This window comes from Thermobia domestica, chromosome 14 (assembly GCF_964235325.1).
Source record: "Thermobia domestica chromosome 14, izTheDome1.hap1.1, whole genome shotgun sequence".
Taxonomy (NCBI): Eukaryota; Metazoa; Arthropoda; class Insecta; order Zygentoma; family Lepismatidae; genus Thermobia; species Thermobia domestica.
The window spans coordinates 200,012,998-200,030,642 of record NC_137467.1 but is presented as its reverse complement, the minus strand read 5'-3'; the positions used below and the strand labels follow the sequence as shown (position 1 = coordinate 200,030,642).

Here is a 17,645-nt window from a genome sequence, read left to right as displayed (position 1 = left end):
AAAGCTCTATCGCTGGTTTTTCCCTGTGGTAAATCATTATGCTTATTTTTCATTCTAATTTAAAAATAGAAAATAATTGCAATGTAATATTCGACTCAGGTTTTTAAAAATATGCTTTCTTTTTAAAAACTGTATCCAACCTTTTACTAAGAAAGATCACTAAATAAGGAACGAACAAACAAATTTATTTTACTTTTAAAACAAATGTATTTAATTTGTCAAAGGATTGAATGATATTTTAAATTTTCAAGTTACGAAATAGTCTGCAACAATAAAGAAGCAACAATGGTCATAACAATGATAAATACTTTTTTCAACATTAGAAATGTACAGAACAGTAATCTCGTATGAAAAATAAAATTGTAGATTCGTAGTAGAGATTCATAGTAATGTGAAATACAAATATACATTTCCCCCTACGTTTTGCAATTTGATTGCTATAAAATTAATAATTTTGCTTCGAGTCCTCGCGGCACACCAGCGGCCCATCCATGGCACACCAGTGTGCCGCGGCACACCGGTTGGGAAACGCTGCTCTACGATAATACTGTGCAAAGATCTTGCATTTTAGTTGTTCTTTCTGTAACCGGATTTTAGTTTATTTTCACTTTAATTATTGTACTCAACGGATAGAAAGGAAATGCCACTACTTTTAGATTCTGCTCTTTGAGCCCAATAATATCTAAATAAAGAAAAAAATAATAAAATAAAAGCAAATGAAGACATAAAGAAAAGAAACGTCAACATTTGACATCTTTGAGTATAGAACTGACTAGTTAACATATAATGTACTTCCACGAACATAAATAAGTAGAGGTTGGAGCCATCAGAAGTAAAGACTCTTACCTCTACTTATTTATGTTTATGACTGCACAACAGTGGTACTTATGCTCATTATCTGGTTTATCAATTATAAAATGATTCAAACGAAAGAATTCCTTGCACCAGGAAGAGTAAATACGTACAAATGTCTCAGAATGAAAACAAGTGCCGATTGCAAAATGGAAAGTGAACGTGCTCAGAAAATCGAAGTGAAGATGTACATTTTGACCGGCCGCCATTTTACACAGGGTAATTTTAGAGGATCGAGACTTGTTCCGTGTTCTTTTATTTCTCAACAGCTTTATTTGACCATATTTGCCATTTGAAAATTTTGAGTAGGACCCCGTCTGGAACCTTGTGACAAACATTTTTACTTTCAATCATTGTACTTTTGAAAAGATGACACACATCTTTTTCTTTTTTGACATCTGTCTTACCGTTTCAGTTTTTTTTTCTTTCTTTGGAGGGTGGCCATAGACTCTACAATGACGTGTTTGCTGACAGTTTGACCGGCCGCCATTTTGCACAGGGTAATTTTAGAGAGTTGGGACTTGTTCGTCTTCTTTCATTTCCTAAGAAGTTTCGAACGATATACTACTTGACCCCCTTACCTTTTGTAACTTTTGAGTTGGATCCCGCCTGGGACTCTGCGGGTGGCCCTGGGACAACAATGTTTGCTTTGATACATTGTACTTTTATAATGATCAAAAACGTGTTTTCCAGTTTTAGCATCTGTCTCATCGTTTGCGATTTCAAGGGGTGGAAATGGATTTTCTGGACACCCTGTATATTCATATAACTCGCACAGTATATGCATTCGGAAAATTTTTATTACAGTTTTGTAATAGGAGTCATTAGTGCTTTCGATTGGTATGTAAACCATCTTCCACTTCGATATATAATCTCCCTCTCTTCCCTTGTTAGTTGTATCTTGATTAGCATGGTGCAGCCTGCTACATTTTACTTTCGTTCACATGGCATGCTGCTATATTTTTACGAGACAAGACGAGACAAACGAGACGAGACGAGACGGGACAGAACCTCTCGAGACGAGACACGAGACGGGAAGAGCACATTTTTTCGAGACGAGACATGCTTTGCACGAGACGAGACGAGACAGCCTGAAGTCTTGTCTCGTCTCGTCTCGTGGCAACACTACTTAGAGCGTATAAGAAAGGTAGCTCTGAATGACCAGGCGTTTTAGAGCGTATTGGAATGGTAGCTCTCAGTGACCATGCGTCTTAGAGCTTATTGGAAAGGTAGCTCTCAGTGGCCAAACATCTTAGAGTGTATTGGAAAGGTAGCTCTTAATGACCAGGTGTCTTAGAGCGTATAGGAGGCGTAGCTGTCAATGACCAGAGGTCTTACAGCGTATAGACACTGAGAGCGTATAGGAAGGGTAGCTCTGAATGACCAGGCGTTTTAGAGCGTATTGGAATGGTAGCTCTCAGTGACCAAGCGTCTTAGAGTGTATAGAAAGAGTAGTTCTCAGTGACCAGGCGTCTTAGAGCTTATTGGAAAGGTAGCTCTCAATGACCAGGCATCTTAGAGCGTATAGGAGGGGTAGCTGTTAACGACCAGGCGTTTTAGAGCATATGGGAGAGGTAGCTCTGAATGATGAGGCTTCTTTGAGCATATAGAAAGTGTGGTTCTGAATGACCAGGCTTTTAGAGCGTATTGGAAAGGTAGCTCTCAATGACCAGGCCTCTTAGAGTGTATAGGAAGATTAGCTCTGAGTGACCATGCGTCTTAGTGTATATAAGATAAGTAGCTCCCAGTGACCAGGCGTCTTTGAGCGTATAGGAAGGGTAGCTCTGAATGACCAGACGTTTTAGAGCGTATTGGAATGGTAGCTCTCAGTGACCAAGCGTCTTAGAGCGTATAGGAAGAGTAGCTCTCAGTGACCAGGCATCTTAGAGCTTATTGGAAAGGTAGCTCTCAATGACCACGCATCTTAGAGCGTATTGGAAAGTTAGCTCTCAGTGACAACGTGTCTTAGAGAGCGTATAGGAAGTGTAGCTCTGAATGTCCAGGCGTTTTAGAGCGTATTGGAATGGTAGCTCTCAGTTACCAAGCGTCTTAGAGCGTATAGGAAGAGTAGCTCTCAGTGACGAAGCGTCTTAGAGCTTATAGGAAAGGTAGGTCTCAGTGGCCAAACGTCTTAGAGCGTATTGGAAAGTTAGCTCTGAATGACCAGGCGTCTTAGAGTGTATAGGAGGGGTAGCTGTCAATGACCAGGCGTTTTAGAGCATATGGGAAGGGTAGCTCTGAATGACGAGGCGTCTTTGAGCACATAGAAAGGGTGGTTCTGAATGACCAGGCCTTTTAGAGCGTATTGGAAAGGTAGCTCTCAATGACCTGGCCTCTTAGAGGGTATAGGAAGATTAGCTCTGAGTGACCATGCGTCTTAGAGCATATAAGATAGGTAGCTCTCAGTGACCAGGCGTCTTAGAGCATATAGAGCGTTCTTCATTGCTGTCGTCCGTAGAGTATTTGTTCAAGCACATGGTGTAGAAACACATGGTTACACGCAGCATAGTGTAAAGACACGTAGAACCTTACAATATTTACTGTTCTGTGTTTCATGGTTTTGTGTAGAAATGAAATCTTTCAGTTTAACGTACCACTATTCTATCGTTTAGGTTAGTGATTCTCAACCGATGTGTCGCAACACACTGGTGTGTCACGGAGTCCTCTCAGGTGTGTCGCCAAATTTTAGAATTTAAAAATTATGAAGAATTTAATAATAATTAGTTAAAAACCAAGACAGACTGTACCAGTCAACATCTCCAGTGGCATAAATAGGTCTAATGCTCAGTGCTACTTAAGGTCATCATAAATACTAATAGGTTTCATTGGTGCCTTCCATTTCAATTCAGGCAGAGCATGTACCATCACCATCTCAGATATTGTTGAAACTTTTTTTATAGCAACTATACATGTTTTTAAGAGACCCATATTTTTTTGTTTTGTCGAAAAAAAATTTCCCGCCAAGTAATGGGCCATCAAAGACGGAGAGTACAATTTATGAATTGTAGAAGACATGGAAAATGGCCGACTTCGGAGCCTCACCATTCGGCTATGGAGATAGGTATAGTTATAATTCTTGTTGTGGTATGTACATAGGGATATAAATAAACTATATTTTATTATAGTTTGGTTTGCGCATGCGTATCTTTTTCTACATAAATTAACAAATGAACGTCAATTTATCTGAAAAGTCGAAGTTTGCGAATTTTTTTCGAGCATTTCCGGTTCGAATTTTAAAATACTGTTTCCGCGGTTGGTAAGACCTGTTTACCCGCTTTCCGAAAAAAATTTTGTAATTCTTGTGTGTGCAACCGTTTTGCCGCAAAAAATTCGAGAAATTGTAAAATTTTCAAAAATCGCCATTTTTGGGCGTCATTTTCTCGAAAACACCATCTTTTAAAATTCTGAAATTTTGTCAGATGGTTCAGCTTTACATGAATAATAAACACACCAAATACCATTCTCGACCAATGCTTCATGAATTAACTGCAGCCTTTTAAAGTTAGCGAAGTTTCGTTAACTTTGATGTCACAGTTAGCAACACTGCAAACAATAAAAGTGCAATGATTTGATGATGTTTGTGGTTTACATTCATTAAATGAAGAATAAAAGGTTTTCTTGACTTTTTTCATTATTTTGATCAAGAAGGCTCTCTGAAATTGTAAAATGAGCCTCCCCCTACTCCTCCGTTTTCTTAAACCGAAATAATGAGGTGGAAATTACGATTACGAAACACACACATTTTAAGTTTACTTGAAATGGCCATCCAATAAATTCTGATGATCTACAAAAAGCCTGAACTATTACCTCAGTGATGATTTGGAATGCTCCAGACAAAGTCTCAGTTAAGTGCGATGTCATTGCAGTGATCGAAAAAGGACAAAAAGTTAAAAAAAAAAAAAAAATCGAAACGTTTTCTTACGCGTTCCAAAGAAATTTACTGACTTTCTAAACAGAACAATCCCAACATAAGAATGTGTCACTCGGAATTTTACAGTATTCGACTAAAATGGGTCAGTCCGCAACCTGCGAGGGAAGTGTGTATTGTGCAAATTTTAAGTTAGCTGCTACTGCGTTGCTACAAATCAAAGGTGCAGCCTGTATTGAACCTGTCATGAGTGACCTATTTCCTTTAGTAGTATGATCCATAGAAAATGACAACTGTCTTCTTCAAGAATGTGGTGAATGTCCTGGAGTGGAAGGAATGGAAGTGTGGAGTCTTTAATTATTGATCCTGATGAAAATGAAAGTGTTACGTATGCCATATGGGAAAACAATAATCTCGTTAAAAAAAACTGTGCAACTTTCTGTTTTCGTATCGTACATTGCTGGTTTAACTGTAAGAATTGTAATTCATGACTACATGAAGAAAATCCGAAGAGAATTAATTGCTACCGAAAAGCACCGTATAAAATTTTAAGATATAAATTCTATTTTACTTCATGTGGACTTCGCTGAAAAGTGGACTGTTATTCTGCAAAGTGAAATTCAGAGTTATCACCGGAATATGAAACAACTGACAGTTTTGTTGTAATAAACGATGATAAAACACACGATTCTGCTCATGTACTCATAGCTATGGACAAGATTCTAAAAATACTCGAAGAAAAGCGAAAATATATTTTATAGGAAAAGGTTTGAACACGTGAAAATTAGTGTCTACAATTTCCCAAACCGTGTCAGTGATTTCTGATGGTGTTGCATCCCACTTTAAAAATCGCTTTCAGACGTTCGAGATGCAGACAGGTCCGATAAAGCAGTGGTTTTGCAGTGAAACCGGTTTCTGCGATGGTATTGAGGGGGGAGGTGTAAAGAATGTGTCAACGCGGCATAACCTTAAGCAAAAACAGATACACAGTATTAAAACCACAGAAGAAGAAAATGAAATGAAATCTTTGAGTTTTACGTCCCACGCTTATGCCTGTTAGGCTAAAGGAGACGGTGATTATGAGAAATGAATGAAATGGTGGAATGCAGAAAGTGGGAGGAAACGGGATAACCCCGAGAAAATCCACCAGCACAGGGTTTGTCCACCACAAAGCCCACACGGCGCGAGCTAGGATCGAACCAGGGACCCCAAGCACCGGAGGTGAACGCTCTACTACTGAGCCACCGCGCCCCCACTAAAACCGCAGAAGAATTCGTGAGTATAGTGCAAGTACAAACTCCGGGTATTACTCTCGTTTTGTTGCCTGGAACTGAATTCGACGACTTTCGGAATAAAAAAAGGGAAAGTATGCGACCGGTAACTGGTATTCAACGAAGTCATCTTTGGCTTTCGGAAAATGGCGAAGTTTTTATGGCAGTAACGGGTCACCATGAACTAACTTCATACTTCCCCCAAAATCGAACTTCTGCACTTCAATGTGTAGATTTAAGAAATCTGCAAAAAGGAACTTTTGTTACATACATATGTGTATGATAACAGTGGTGCGTAGCAGAAATATTATGAATAAATCATGAATTACGTGAAGTTGAAGTGCTGTTTATGATTCTACATGGACCTTCAGCATTTGTGACTATCGACAATGTGTTACGCAGGGGCAGATCCAGGACGGACTTCTGGAAGGGGGGGGGTGTAATACTGCTACTTAGAGGTACTTTTAAGAGCTCCAAACTCTGAAATCGGTTTTATTTATATATAAAATTAAAAAAAAAAGTTTCTTCCCCCTAGATCCACTCGTGAACGAGTTGTGTGTGAGTGAGCCAACACCTATTGGAGCACGTGCACGGTTACATGCTATTAGCGAACAACACACCAACCAAGCAAATGATTGGTCTATGTAAAATAATAATAATAATAATAAAATCAGTGAAATTTTGTTTCCGAAGACCATTTTAAGTAAATGAACTTGAAATTTGTGCGTTTCGTAATCGTAATTTCCACCTCAGATTATTTCGGTTTAAGAAAACGGAGGAGTAGGGGGAGGCTCATTTTACAATTTCAGAGAGCCTTCTTGATCAAAATAATGAAAAAAAGTCAAGAAAACCTTTTATTCTTCATTTAATGAATGTGAACCACAAACATCATCAAATCATTGCACTTTTATTGTTTGCAGTGTTGCTAACTGTGACATCAAAGTTAACGAAACTTCGCTAACTTTAAAAGGCTGCAGTTAATTCATGAAGCATTGGTCGAGAATGGTATTTGGTGTGTTTATTATTCATGTAAAGCTGAACCATCTGACAAAATTTCAGAATTTTAAAAGATGGTGTTTTCGAGAAAATGGCGCCCAAAAATGGCGATTTTTGAAAATTTTACAATTTCTCGAATTTTTTGCGGCAAAACGGCTGCACACACAAGCGATACAAATTTTTTTTTCGGAAAGCGGGTAACCAGGTCTTACCAACCGCGAAAACAGAATTTTAAAATTCGAACCGGAAGTGCTCGAAAAAAAATCGCAAACTTCGACTTTTCATACAAATTGACGTTCATTTGTTAATTTATGTAGAAAAAGATACGCATGCGCAAACCAAACTATAATAAAATATAGTTTATTTATATCCCTATGTACATACCACAACAAGAATTATAACTCTACCTGTCTCCATAGCCGAATGGTGTGGCTCCGAAGTTGACCATTTTCCATGTCTTCTACAATTCATAAATTGTACTCTCCGTCTTTGATGGCCCATTACTTGGCGGGAAAATTTTTTTCGACAAAACAAAAAAATATGGGTCTCTTAAAAACATGTCTAGTTGCTATAAAAAAAGTTTCAACAATATCTGAGATGGTGATGGTACAATTTTATATTTTTTTGCCTGAGTTGAAATGGAAGGCACCCATTATTATAATACATATTATTGTTATTATTTAAAAAAATATATTAAACAAGTTGTCTTGATGCTCTGGACGTTCAGAAAAGTGGGTCGTTACTCAAAAAAGGTTGAGAACCAATGGTTTTGGCTAAGAGAGAGAGAGAGATAATGATTAAGACACGTGAACGATGATGGAATAATGGTTTGAAAACAGAGGAAAAGAGTTAATGGAAAATTGTTAATTGAGGAAATCATGTATTTGCGTTTTTCTGTTTATATTACATGTTGATAAGTATATATTAAACATTGTTTACTCTAAATTGAAGTGACAATTAGTTTTTAATGGCGTATAGGAAGACAGGAAAAAATATAATTAGAGAAAAAATTTCAATCATGGTTATATCCTGGACACTAAAGCTTAACTAGTAACAAATCAAATATCAATAAAATAGAAAGAAAGAGAGAAACATGGTTTTTTGCAAATAACCTTGGAAACAGATTGAAAAATATTTTTCCACTTATCCAGTGTATCCATATATGAAAAGTAGTGTAGCCATCTTCCTCGTATTATATGGAAATTACCGTGTTTGGCCAAGTTTTAAAATTTTCTCCCGTCTACCAATTTGAGTTATTCTGGTAGCTCATGTCTCACATGTTTAAAACAAGGGCATCTCATTTCACATTGCGGTGCACTTTCAAAGTATGCAAAATGAATATTAAAACATGAAGTAGCAAGTTTATAACTTCTATTTGAAATAGAAGGATAAAGTCAAAGATTGAGAGGTGTTTTCCGAACTCGAAACTCATACCATAAACAAGTTAACTTTGTGGTGGACAAACGCCATGTGCATCGGTTTTCTCGGAGTTCTCCCGTTTCCTCTCACTTTCTTCATTTTACCATTTTCCTACATTTCTCATCATCACCATCTCCTCTAGTCTCGCCGGCATAGCTGTGAGACGTAAAACTTAAAGATTTCCTTTATAATAGTATCCATATCAGAAACATATCATAATGACAGTAGCAAGATGTCCCTCCTTTATGTAGAGGAGCATCATCCAGAAAGGGAATGGAGCCAAGAAAATGACCTCATTTGTTATGCATCTATCACCCTTTTTATCTGCAAGTTCTGGTATGCCCTTACAACCCCAAATACCGTTACCGGACTCTTGGAAGGTTGGTAGGAATCTGGAAAATGGACAATTAATGGATCTCTTCCTTCACCCTGGTCTGCAGGTGTTCGTCCAATGTGTGCTATTCATTGTGCAGTATGCAGCAAAAAAGATACTCGCACACAAATGAAAAAAGTCTGAATTTCCCCCCCCCCAATTAAAAAAAATGAAAACACACAATAAACAAATAACGAAACCACAAAATCCTCACGTTTTCTTTTGTTTATTCCGGATTGGTGGGGGCTATCATTTAGTTCTTCTGGATTTTATTTTTTGTTTTAGTTTGTTTTCCAGAACCTCGTATTTCTGTCAATGGAAATGGTTTCTCTTGTACCCACCAATTCCCTCGAACGTGTCCATTTCACACGGTTCCTATGATGAGGATGTGCCTATAGGATTGCTAGGGAAGTAGTGTAAGTTCTCCTCGCCAACGTTCCGATGTGAAGTTGCAGCGTTCACACACTCCTTCCACTTATAGTTCTTTTATTGAGCCTCACATTCATGAGTTAATATCAGAGGCGGATCTATAAGGTAAAAACTTGGGTGGGTGGATGGGTGGGGCGGTGCAGCCAGACCTCAGACTATGATAGGTATCAGGGTTTACTATACGCTTTCAAAATTATACACCTATAAATCATAGTTTACATTATTTTTTTCACTCAAAAACTGGAGGGGCCTATGCCTCTCGACCCCGTTCTGGATCCGCAACTGGTAAATATCATTAACTACAGGTCAGGGCTCACCCTCTCGTAAAAAGGCCAAACTCATCGAGAATAAGATAAGCACTCGCCACGTAGTGAACGTGCAAAAGACAATATCGCGGTTCCTGTAGAGCGATATCTTGTAATAAAGGATAAAAATGTTTCTAGTGGGAAGACGCAAAAGCACCCAATCCGAGTGTTATTAAGGCTTTGTCCCCTTTTGCTATTAATAAAGTTATTATCTACGACTCTGGACAAATTAAAGGTATCCGTAAACTACGGAATCACACCTTATTAGTGGAAATGATTAATGAAAAGCAAATAGCAAAATTACGCACTTAAATTGGAGGCAATTGAACCAGTAAAACTGTCAGTAGAATCTCACCGTCTACTGAATATCTTGTTGGGATCTCCGAAACGCCACCGATGACAACAAGTTGGAGTCAGCTGATTAACATGTTATCAAAGTAGCTCAGATTAAAAGTAAGAAGTCAGGTGAGCTGCTCGCCACTCAACCACTGATTCTTACCGCCAATTACCTATCCTTCCATAATACGTCAAGGCTGGCAATTATGGACTCCAATATATTCCCACTCACCTCTGGTTTTCCAAATGTTAGCACCTTGGGTACACCATTACGTCGTGCCACGGAACTGCTGCTATTTCTGCTAATTGTGGACAGAGAAGTCATGGTGCGGAACCCTGCACTGTGAACAACACTTATTGAGTTAATTCTGCTTGATCTCGGGACTGTCCAGCCTTTCAGTGAGATAATTGTATACACGAACCAGGGCCGTAACTTCTGGTGGAGTGCACGGGGCAACTGCCCCCTCCAGGCAAGCTACCCACCGTTCGAGGGGTATCCACTTTAAGACAAAATTTTCTTACTCCATATATGATACGAACATGAAATTATAAATGAAGTATCAAGCAGGTTCACTACATTACATAAACGAAGCAACACACAATAGGCAAATAAAACAAAAATGAGTCATGGGCCCATTTCAATAAAAAATGTCTACTATTAGGGGCCCTAGAAATAATATTTATTCATATGGCTTTCAGATTTGTCAATATTGTCCCCTTAATTTGTTATGTATGGAACGGGTCGAGAGCGTAACTAACGGCCCCGTAGACTTTGCCGAGAGGGCCCACAGGTTCCGGGGGATCAAAATAAGTAAGAGAAAGATGGAAAGAAGGGAGCTATTTTCAAATTTTGCGAGACGGCCCACGCCATCTAGGGGACCCAAATATTAATGCTTGTTCTCTCAGAAAAAAATCTAAGTTACGGAGCTGACACTAACTAATAGTTGTTGAGAAGATTTCTGCTGGGGGTGCTAAATATCGTTTAAAAGAAGCATTTCCACCTCGCTACCTGTTCTGTTTGCTTCCGTTGCAGCTACTTCTCGGAAATGCATGGTAATCCAAACAACCAACCTGCTTACTCAAAAAGACCATCCTGAAGTAAAAACTCCACTATAGATATACCACATGGACTTGATATCTAGTCTTCTGTTCCAGGCGCTGTTATCGGTTGAAGGAATTCCACTCTCACGGCTGCAAGCAAGGATGTTATAAAATAGAGGATGTGCCCATACAAGAAAATCGTGAAGCAATACGTCACAACTTCGCCACACCTACTCTGCCCACTCCGCGCCACTAAGATCGCAATATTTCGAGCCAACAATCATGGCGGAAACAAGAGTAGCCAATCAGACGTGCCGGCTCAGATCCGGCTCAATCAGACGTTGTTTTTTGGCTTCATTGAGTTCATATGATGAAGATACGTATGGGCAGATCCTCTATTTTATAACATTCTTGGCTGCAAGGCTCTCTTGCTTAGCAACAGCTGAACCCTTATTGGCTCAATACGTGGGTGTGAGCTTTAGTTCGCATTTTTCAACGGCTCAAGACATTTTGGCACCACAATAGTAGCCTCATCAAGTGAAGCCTCCAATACACCACACTTTCTAGTTAGTGGTTGTCCTCGGAAAAGTCCGACTTATGGTCACTCTCCTTATATCGCTGGCCTAAAACTTTAGCTACCTAAATGATCCCGTCCTCTTTCAGAAGAAATCAATCGCTGTTTCGCTGAAAGCTAATGTGGTGAAGGACGAACTGATGAATACTGAATGGACGGTCATTGACACAGGAGGGAACGTTCGTATTAAATGCTAATGTTTCGGATTATGGCGCTTCTTCAATAGAACATAAACGCTTCTTGAGGAATTGAAACTTTGGTCTCTGATCACTCAACAGTACTTGTCGGTTGACAGGAAACTCATTTTACGCCTAACCAGTTATCCCTTTCTCTAGTTGTACAACCCATAGATGAGATGAGCACGGTGATAGACACGCCACTTGCCAGTGATCGGACTTCTTTCATTCTCCTTATACCCTTATCATTTCCAGAATGCAAACAATCACGGTGCGAGTTTACTTCCCTCGCTAACTTACCATTTGTTCTTTATACATTTCTCAATCTGAAGCCTTTTTCGGCCGCTGATCTGCTTCAGCATGTCTCCGGCTTTGCCGGTTGGAGATTACAATGTCTAACATCCTCTATGACGATCGTGGACGATCGTGGACGTCAGGTAACGGAATTGATTGCTCCTCCTCAACGATGGCAGTCCTACTCATTTCTTCACTGGCGTTGATATTCATATATTGACATCTCTGTATGCGGTGCTGCCCTTTCGGCTTCACTGAACTGGAGAATATATCCTGATCTTTGTGGTAGTGATAATTTTCTTCAGTTCAGCGAAGATCTGTCTGTTGCCCGTCCACTTCCTCTTCGACCTTTCAACTTGAAGCGTCCTGCTTAAAGAAAATTCCGTGAGATCAACGAGTTTCATTGTCTTGCTGATCTCCTTGTAGGTGCTGTTGCAAATTTTTCTAGTAAACTGTCCTCGATGCTGCTTGTGGTTCCATTCCAGAGAGCGGTGGCAATGTTTTACGCCGGCTAGTTCCATGGTCGAGTTTGGAACTCTCCGAAGCTATCCCGGTTTGTCAAAGCGGTTTTGCATTTTGTATGCTCGTGCTAGACATCCCATTAAATTCTCGATGCGTTAAATCTGAAAAAATCGGTTCGTTCATCAGCATTCGAATACCAATGTGTGTCGTCGGATGTGCTCAATATCTGGACATAGTTCTCCTATCAGTTAAAACTCTGCACTTTTTAATCATTCATAATACCCGTATGATCGTAACAAAGTGTTCATTATTTTTCGAGAGAGAAGTTGGCAACGTTAATGAAGAGTGGGATGAGCAGAAGGGCAACTTGTGTATAGCTTATTACAACTTGATCAAGTTGTAACTGATGCTGACAAATTAATTTTGATAGTTGTTGTTTTTCTTATTTTTATTTTTCCAGAGGAAAAAATAAATACTGTACATTTTTTTCTGTAAAAAGCATTAATGAATCCCGTTTAGAAACCTAAAATAGAACACACATTATATACGTATAAATTTTAAATAGAACTGTCCGCAGAGAACTGTTCAATTTATATATATATATATATATATATATATATATATATATATATATATATATATATATATATATATATATATATATATATATATATATATATATATATTCATAATTGTATCTGACGAAACCAAAAACTGTTCACTGAAGATGCTTGTTAGTCAGTGTTGCAAAGTAATGAAATAAAAGTTCACCTAGATTTAAGTTCAAAGTAAGATTTCCATAAGAGCAGGATTAGAACTGAAATACGGCATAATTAGGGTTCCTCTTTTACCCCGGTTCTCACGGGCTTTCAGAAAAATGGGGAAAAGTCATCTTTTTTGGGGGGAGGTACAGACAATAGTATCAAATTCTCAAATATTTGTGAGGGACAGGATGGTCACTACTAGAGCGCTTATTTCTAGTACCAGGAATTCCTGGTTCGATCTCAACTTATGTGGTTTGGTGATAAACAGCATCTTGTTTATAGATTGTCTTGGAGTTCTCTATAATCATTCAATTTTATAAATTATCCGTCTCCTTGAGCCCAAAGAGCATACCCGTGGGACGTTAATTTTTTTTTTTTATAAAAATCTATTCAATTCGATTCAAGACTTATAAGAGAAGTAAACTATGAGATGGTTGGATTGGAGTTTAGTTTCTCTTCCAGTGCCGAGGCTATATGGGGCATGGGCCTAAAGCATAGCATTTCATTGGAACTACCTGAGCTTATACTGGAAATCGAACCCGAGTGTCCCATGCCGAATTCGCAAACGCTAACCATTTAGCCACGAGGGAGTTCTAAAAGAAATTTATAGTATAAGTGTATGTTTAAGAATTAAAATTTGAGAAATTGGCAGTTACAGCACTTGCAACATACAAACGTAGTTTTCGCATAAGTCACATTTTATTTTACATCATAATAACTTTTGTAAAACATAATCCGTGAGCTGATGGGAGTTTGAAATGATCGTCAATTCTATATCTTAAAATGCTAAAAAAAAGTTTATGTTTGTCTGCAATCCTTTCAACAATGAGATCTCGAAAACCACAAGTGCTAGAAACATACTGTTCTGTGTGGTTGATTCTAAATTTTGTGTAGATTTTCCAGTTCTCATTCAATTTTTTTAAAAACTTGTCTTTATTTTTCTATTCCACATTTTAGGCGTCGTTTTGGCCCTATTGACCCTTGTGATAGGCAACCAGTAGAGGAGCTACGTATTGCGGGTTGATGGACATTTCAGGCGCTTTGCTTTAATCTGAATGACAAAATCTATTACAAGCTGGTAACTTCGAAGGCTTGTGGACCCACAATGAGGCGTACTCAGATATGGAATTACAAGCAAAAAATATTTGCATTTGGTATCATATATTACTTATGCAAGTTTGCCACAAACTCACCCCAACATTCTATATATTAAAATACTAACTTTATATATGTGTCTATAGCAATTCACTCCCTTTGGGGGTCTTTCTGTTCTTTACCTGTGTTCGTAAAGGGACTTGCACAGATGTATCAAGAAGTGGGAAGGAGATTCAAGCTCATATTAGAACTGTGCGCTGTGTAAATAGCGGAGGTAAAATAATAATAATAATAATAATAATAATAATAATAATAATAATAATAATAAAGCAATAATAGAACTACAATAACAATTACCTAATGATAAAATTTAATTAAAACATCAATTGACATGTCGGGACTTCAACAATGGTCTGCTGCTTGGGAGTTTATTAAGGTACCACGACGACACAAGTCCTTCGTTTAAAGGGAAAATTAAAGTACTAGTTACAGAAGTACCGCGTTTACTCGCGTAATAGTCGCCCTCGCACAAATATCGCACCTTAAGTTTGAAGTAAAAACATTCGCCAAAAATTTCTTCGCATAAAAGTCGAAGATATACTTCAAAATTGCTTATCTTGCGCTAGTCTAAGCAAAAGAACTTTTCGTGTTTACTAACAGTAACATTGTGACACATCTGTCAACAGAGATCAGGCAATCTGCTTCCACCCTCCATTCTGCGCGTCCCCTCCAAGTATGACTCATTCCAGTATGGCACTTGTTTACAACCACCTCGTCGGCTCTGGCATTTCATCATATTACTTCGAGGGTTTCAAATATCTGGTTGTGATTTCAAAACTCACATTCTGGCTGTTTTGATCGTAGCAGTAATTGAATTTGTAATTTTTTATAATATAGATAATTACAAAATAACGTCTGTCATCTATTCTTTTCACGCCGCAGAACCAACATTAAAACAACCTCAACTTTAGGAATATTTTGAGATATTTTTCTCGTTCAGAAATTTCTATTGATGTTTTTCTGTGTCCGAGAAGCAACCGATGAGTAACTCTACAATTGATCGTCTCTTCATGTCCCTTCATACAGGCCTTAGTATCTACACTACTCTTACATGAAAGGTTTTCAAGTAGCTAACTGTTTTTATGCAGCATCAATTAAGTGTTTTGCGTAGACAAGTGTTTACCATATCGATTTCTTACTTAGGCAACCCGGGTTCGAATCCCTCCAAAATCGAAATACTTAACGTGTTCTAATTTCAGTTTCAATCCATACTCTGTGATATGCAAGATTTTCTCCTGTAGAGAAGGAAAGAGATAAGAAAATGACAGGAAATTGGTAGTAGTTCAATGAATGAAGACAAACTTGTAGAAATTTATTTCCTTGAATCGTACAGATTTGATATTTTTCATTATTTTCAACCATTTTCTACCCTGTAATAAATTTCATAGATAAATTTACAAAAAATGGTGGCAATCTGTTTGCCACTTCTCTATGTAAATCAATTTACACCTATAAAGTAAAATTACTAATATGAAATGGTGTAAAATTATATTTTTATGAATAAAAGTATCATACTTTCTTATAAATTTACTTTAAATTTGTAAAAAAAAAATACAGCAAATTTTGTAACATAATCTAAGGAAATGTATATCAACTTACAAAATGAGGGGTAAATGATTTTACATTGATATTTGGCAATTTAATTACAAAAAAAAATCAGTGTAACTCATGTATGAGAATGTAATGAAATAATACATTATCCACACAACGTATTACAATTGTGGCACTACTCGTTTTTCAAGTTAATAATTAAGTATAATTTCAATTTTATTTTGAATCAATGTTCATGTTGCAAGGATCGCATATTATAAAACATTAAGGTTAAGGTAATTAAGTGTTACGAATCTGATATAATGCAAGTTGCAGAATGTTATTATTCAAGAGTCAGCATAATGTTGTAAATAGAATGTTAATAAAATGACTTCGTTGAGAGTCTGGCAATGCAGGAAGGTAATGCAGACAATGCGTCAATCCGTGCATTAGCCAAATTCTGTACATTGTAAAAAGAGAAACTGTAAGCTTTCACACATTTCACAAAATCACGGATATGAGGAAATTGCTTAGAATCGAGAAATCAGAGTGTGTCGAGAGTTGCAGTTTTTGAGTCTTGACTCATGGAAAGAATTTGTTTTCCACGTGAAAAGGGGTCGCATGTGCCGTCCAGCAGACGACAGGAGTTGGACCAGGTTGAACAAAACTGGAGGACAAGAGAGCTTCAGGAGCAGTCCCGGAGAGTGTCTGGTAGATCATCAGTCCCGGAGAGAGTCTTGAAACAGCTTTTAGAATCGGCTACAAGTAATTGTTAGTAGTCTTCATAATTAAGTCTTTGAGAGTTTAGTCAAAGATAGCCGGACAGTCCAATGACAGTCAACGGACAGTCATCATAGAATACGTTATTCTATCCACGTAGAACGTCGAGTCAACATAAGCATTTGGGAGAATTCCATAACTCAATGCTCGTCCACACCAACCAGTAATTGGGAGCGTCAACTTGGAGGATCTACATCCAACACCGAGGTCATCATTGGAGCATCATTAGAACCATCAGGTATGTGTTACTCCTACTCAGGGCTCAAAGGCTCAATACTCGATCATAGCAATACTCGTCTGGCAAATATTTTAATTATCCGTCATTAACGCATCACAACCGCTTGCAGTCATAAAATCTTATTTATGGGAAATATAGTTGTTATTAATCAAATGAAGTTAATGTTTTCTTATTTGGAGTAATCCCCATTTGGTAAACCTCTCGCATATGAATATTAAATCATTCCCACTCATTCTAGATGGTGAGTGGAAGGCACTCAGTTTCACTCTAAAAAGCATCCCCAAATCAGGCACAGAGTGACTGGGTTGTCATGGTGGAGTATTCTATGGGTTTCGATCACAGTAAATAATAAGGTCATGGTAGGAGATGCTGTGTTTCGATCATAGTAAATTAAAGTCCCACCCTTCCCTCCCGTTCATGATGTAGATGCTGGTTTCGTTTCCAGTAAAGAGCACAAGTGGATGGTTAATTTAATTCCCTCCCATCCCACCCGTTCATGGCGTAAAGCTGGGATCAGATCTCAGTAAAGAATTTAAATCCCACCCATCCCACCCTTTCATGTTGACGATGATGGTGGATTACGCATTTGTAGAGATTTCAGTAAAACTCAGTAAAATTCTTGTAGATTAATAAGTTAAGTAAAATTAAATCCCACCCTCCCACCCTCGCTAATGTCAAATTTGAAGATTACTACTTTGAGTTTAATAGTTGAAGTAATTTTAAATAATTCCTACCGAGCCACACTTAGGAATGTTATGAGAAGCACAATAGTTATTAATTTT

At 37.9% G+C, this 17,645-nt stretch overlaps 1 protein-coding gene across 2 annotated transcripts in view; it reads left to right on the top strand.

Annotated features, from left to right (window-relative positions):
• Nucleotides 1-17,645, top strand: part of LOC145670523 (uncharacterized) — a 335,206-nt gene that overhangs the window by 172,624 nt on the left and 144,937 nt on the right. The gene's annotated exons all lie outside the window — the stretch shown is intronic.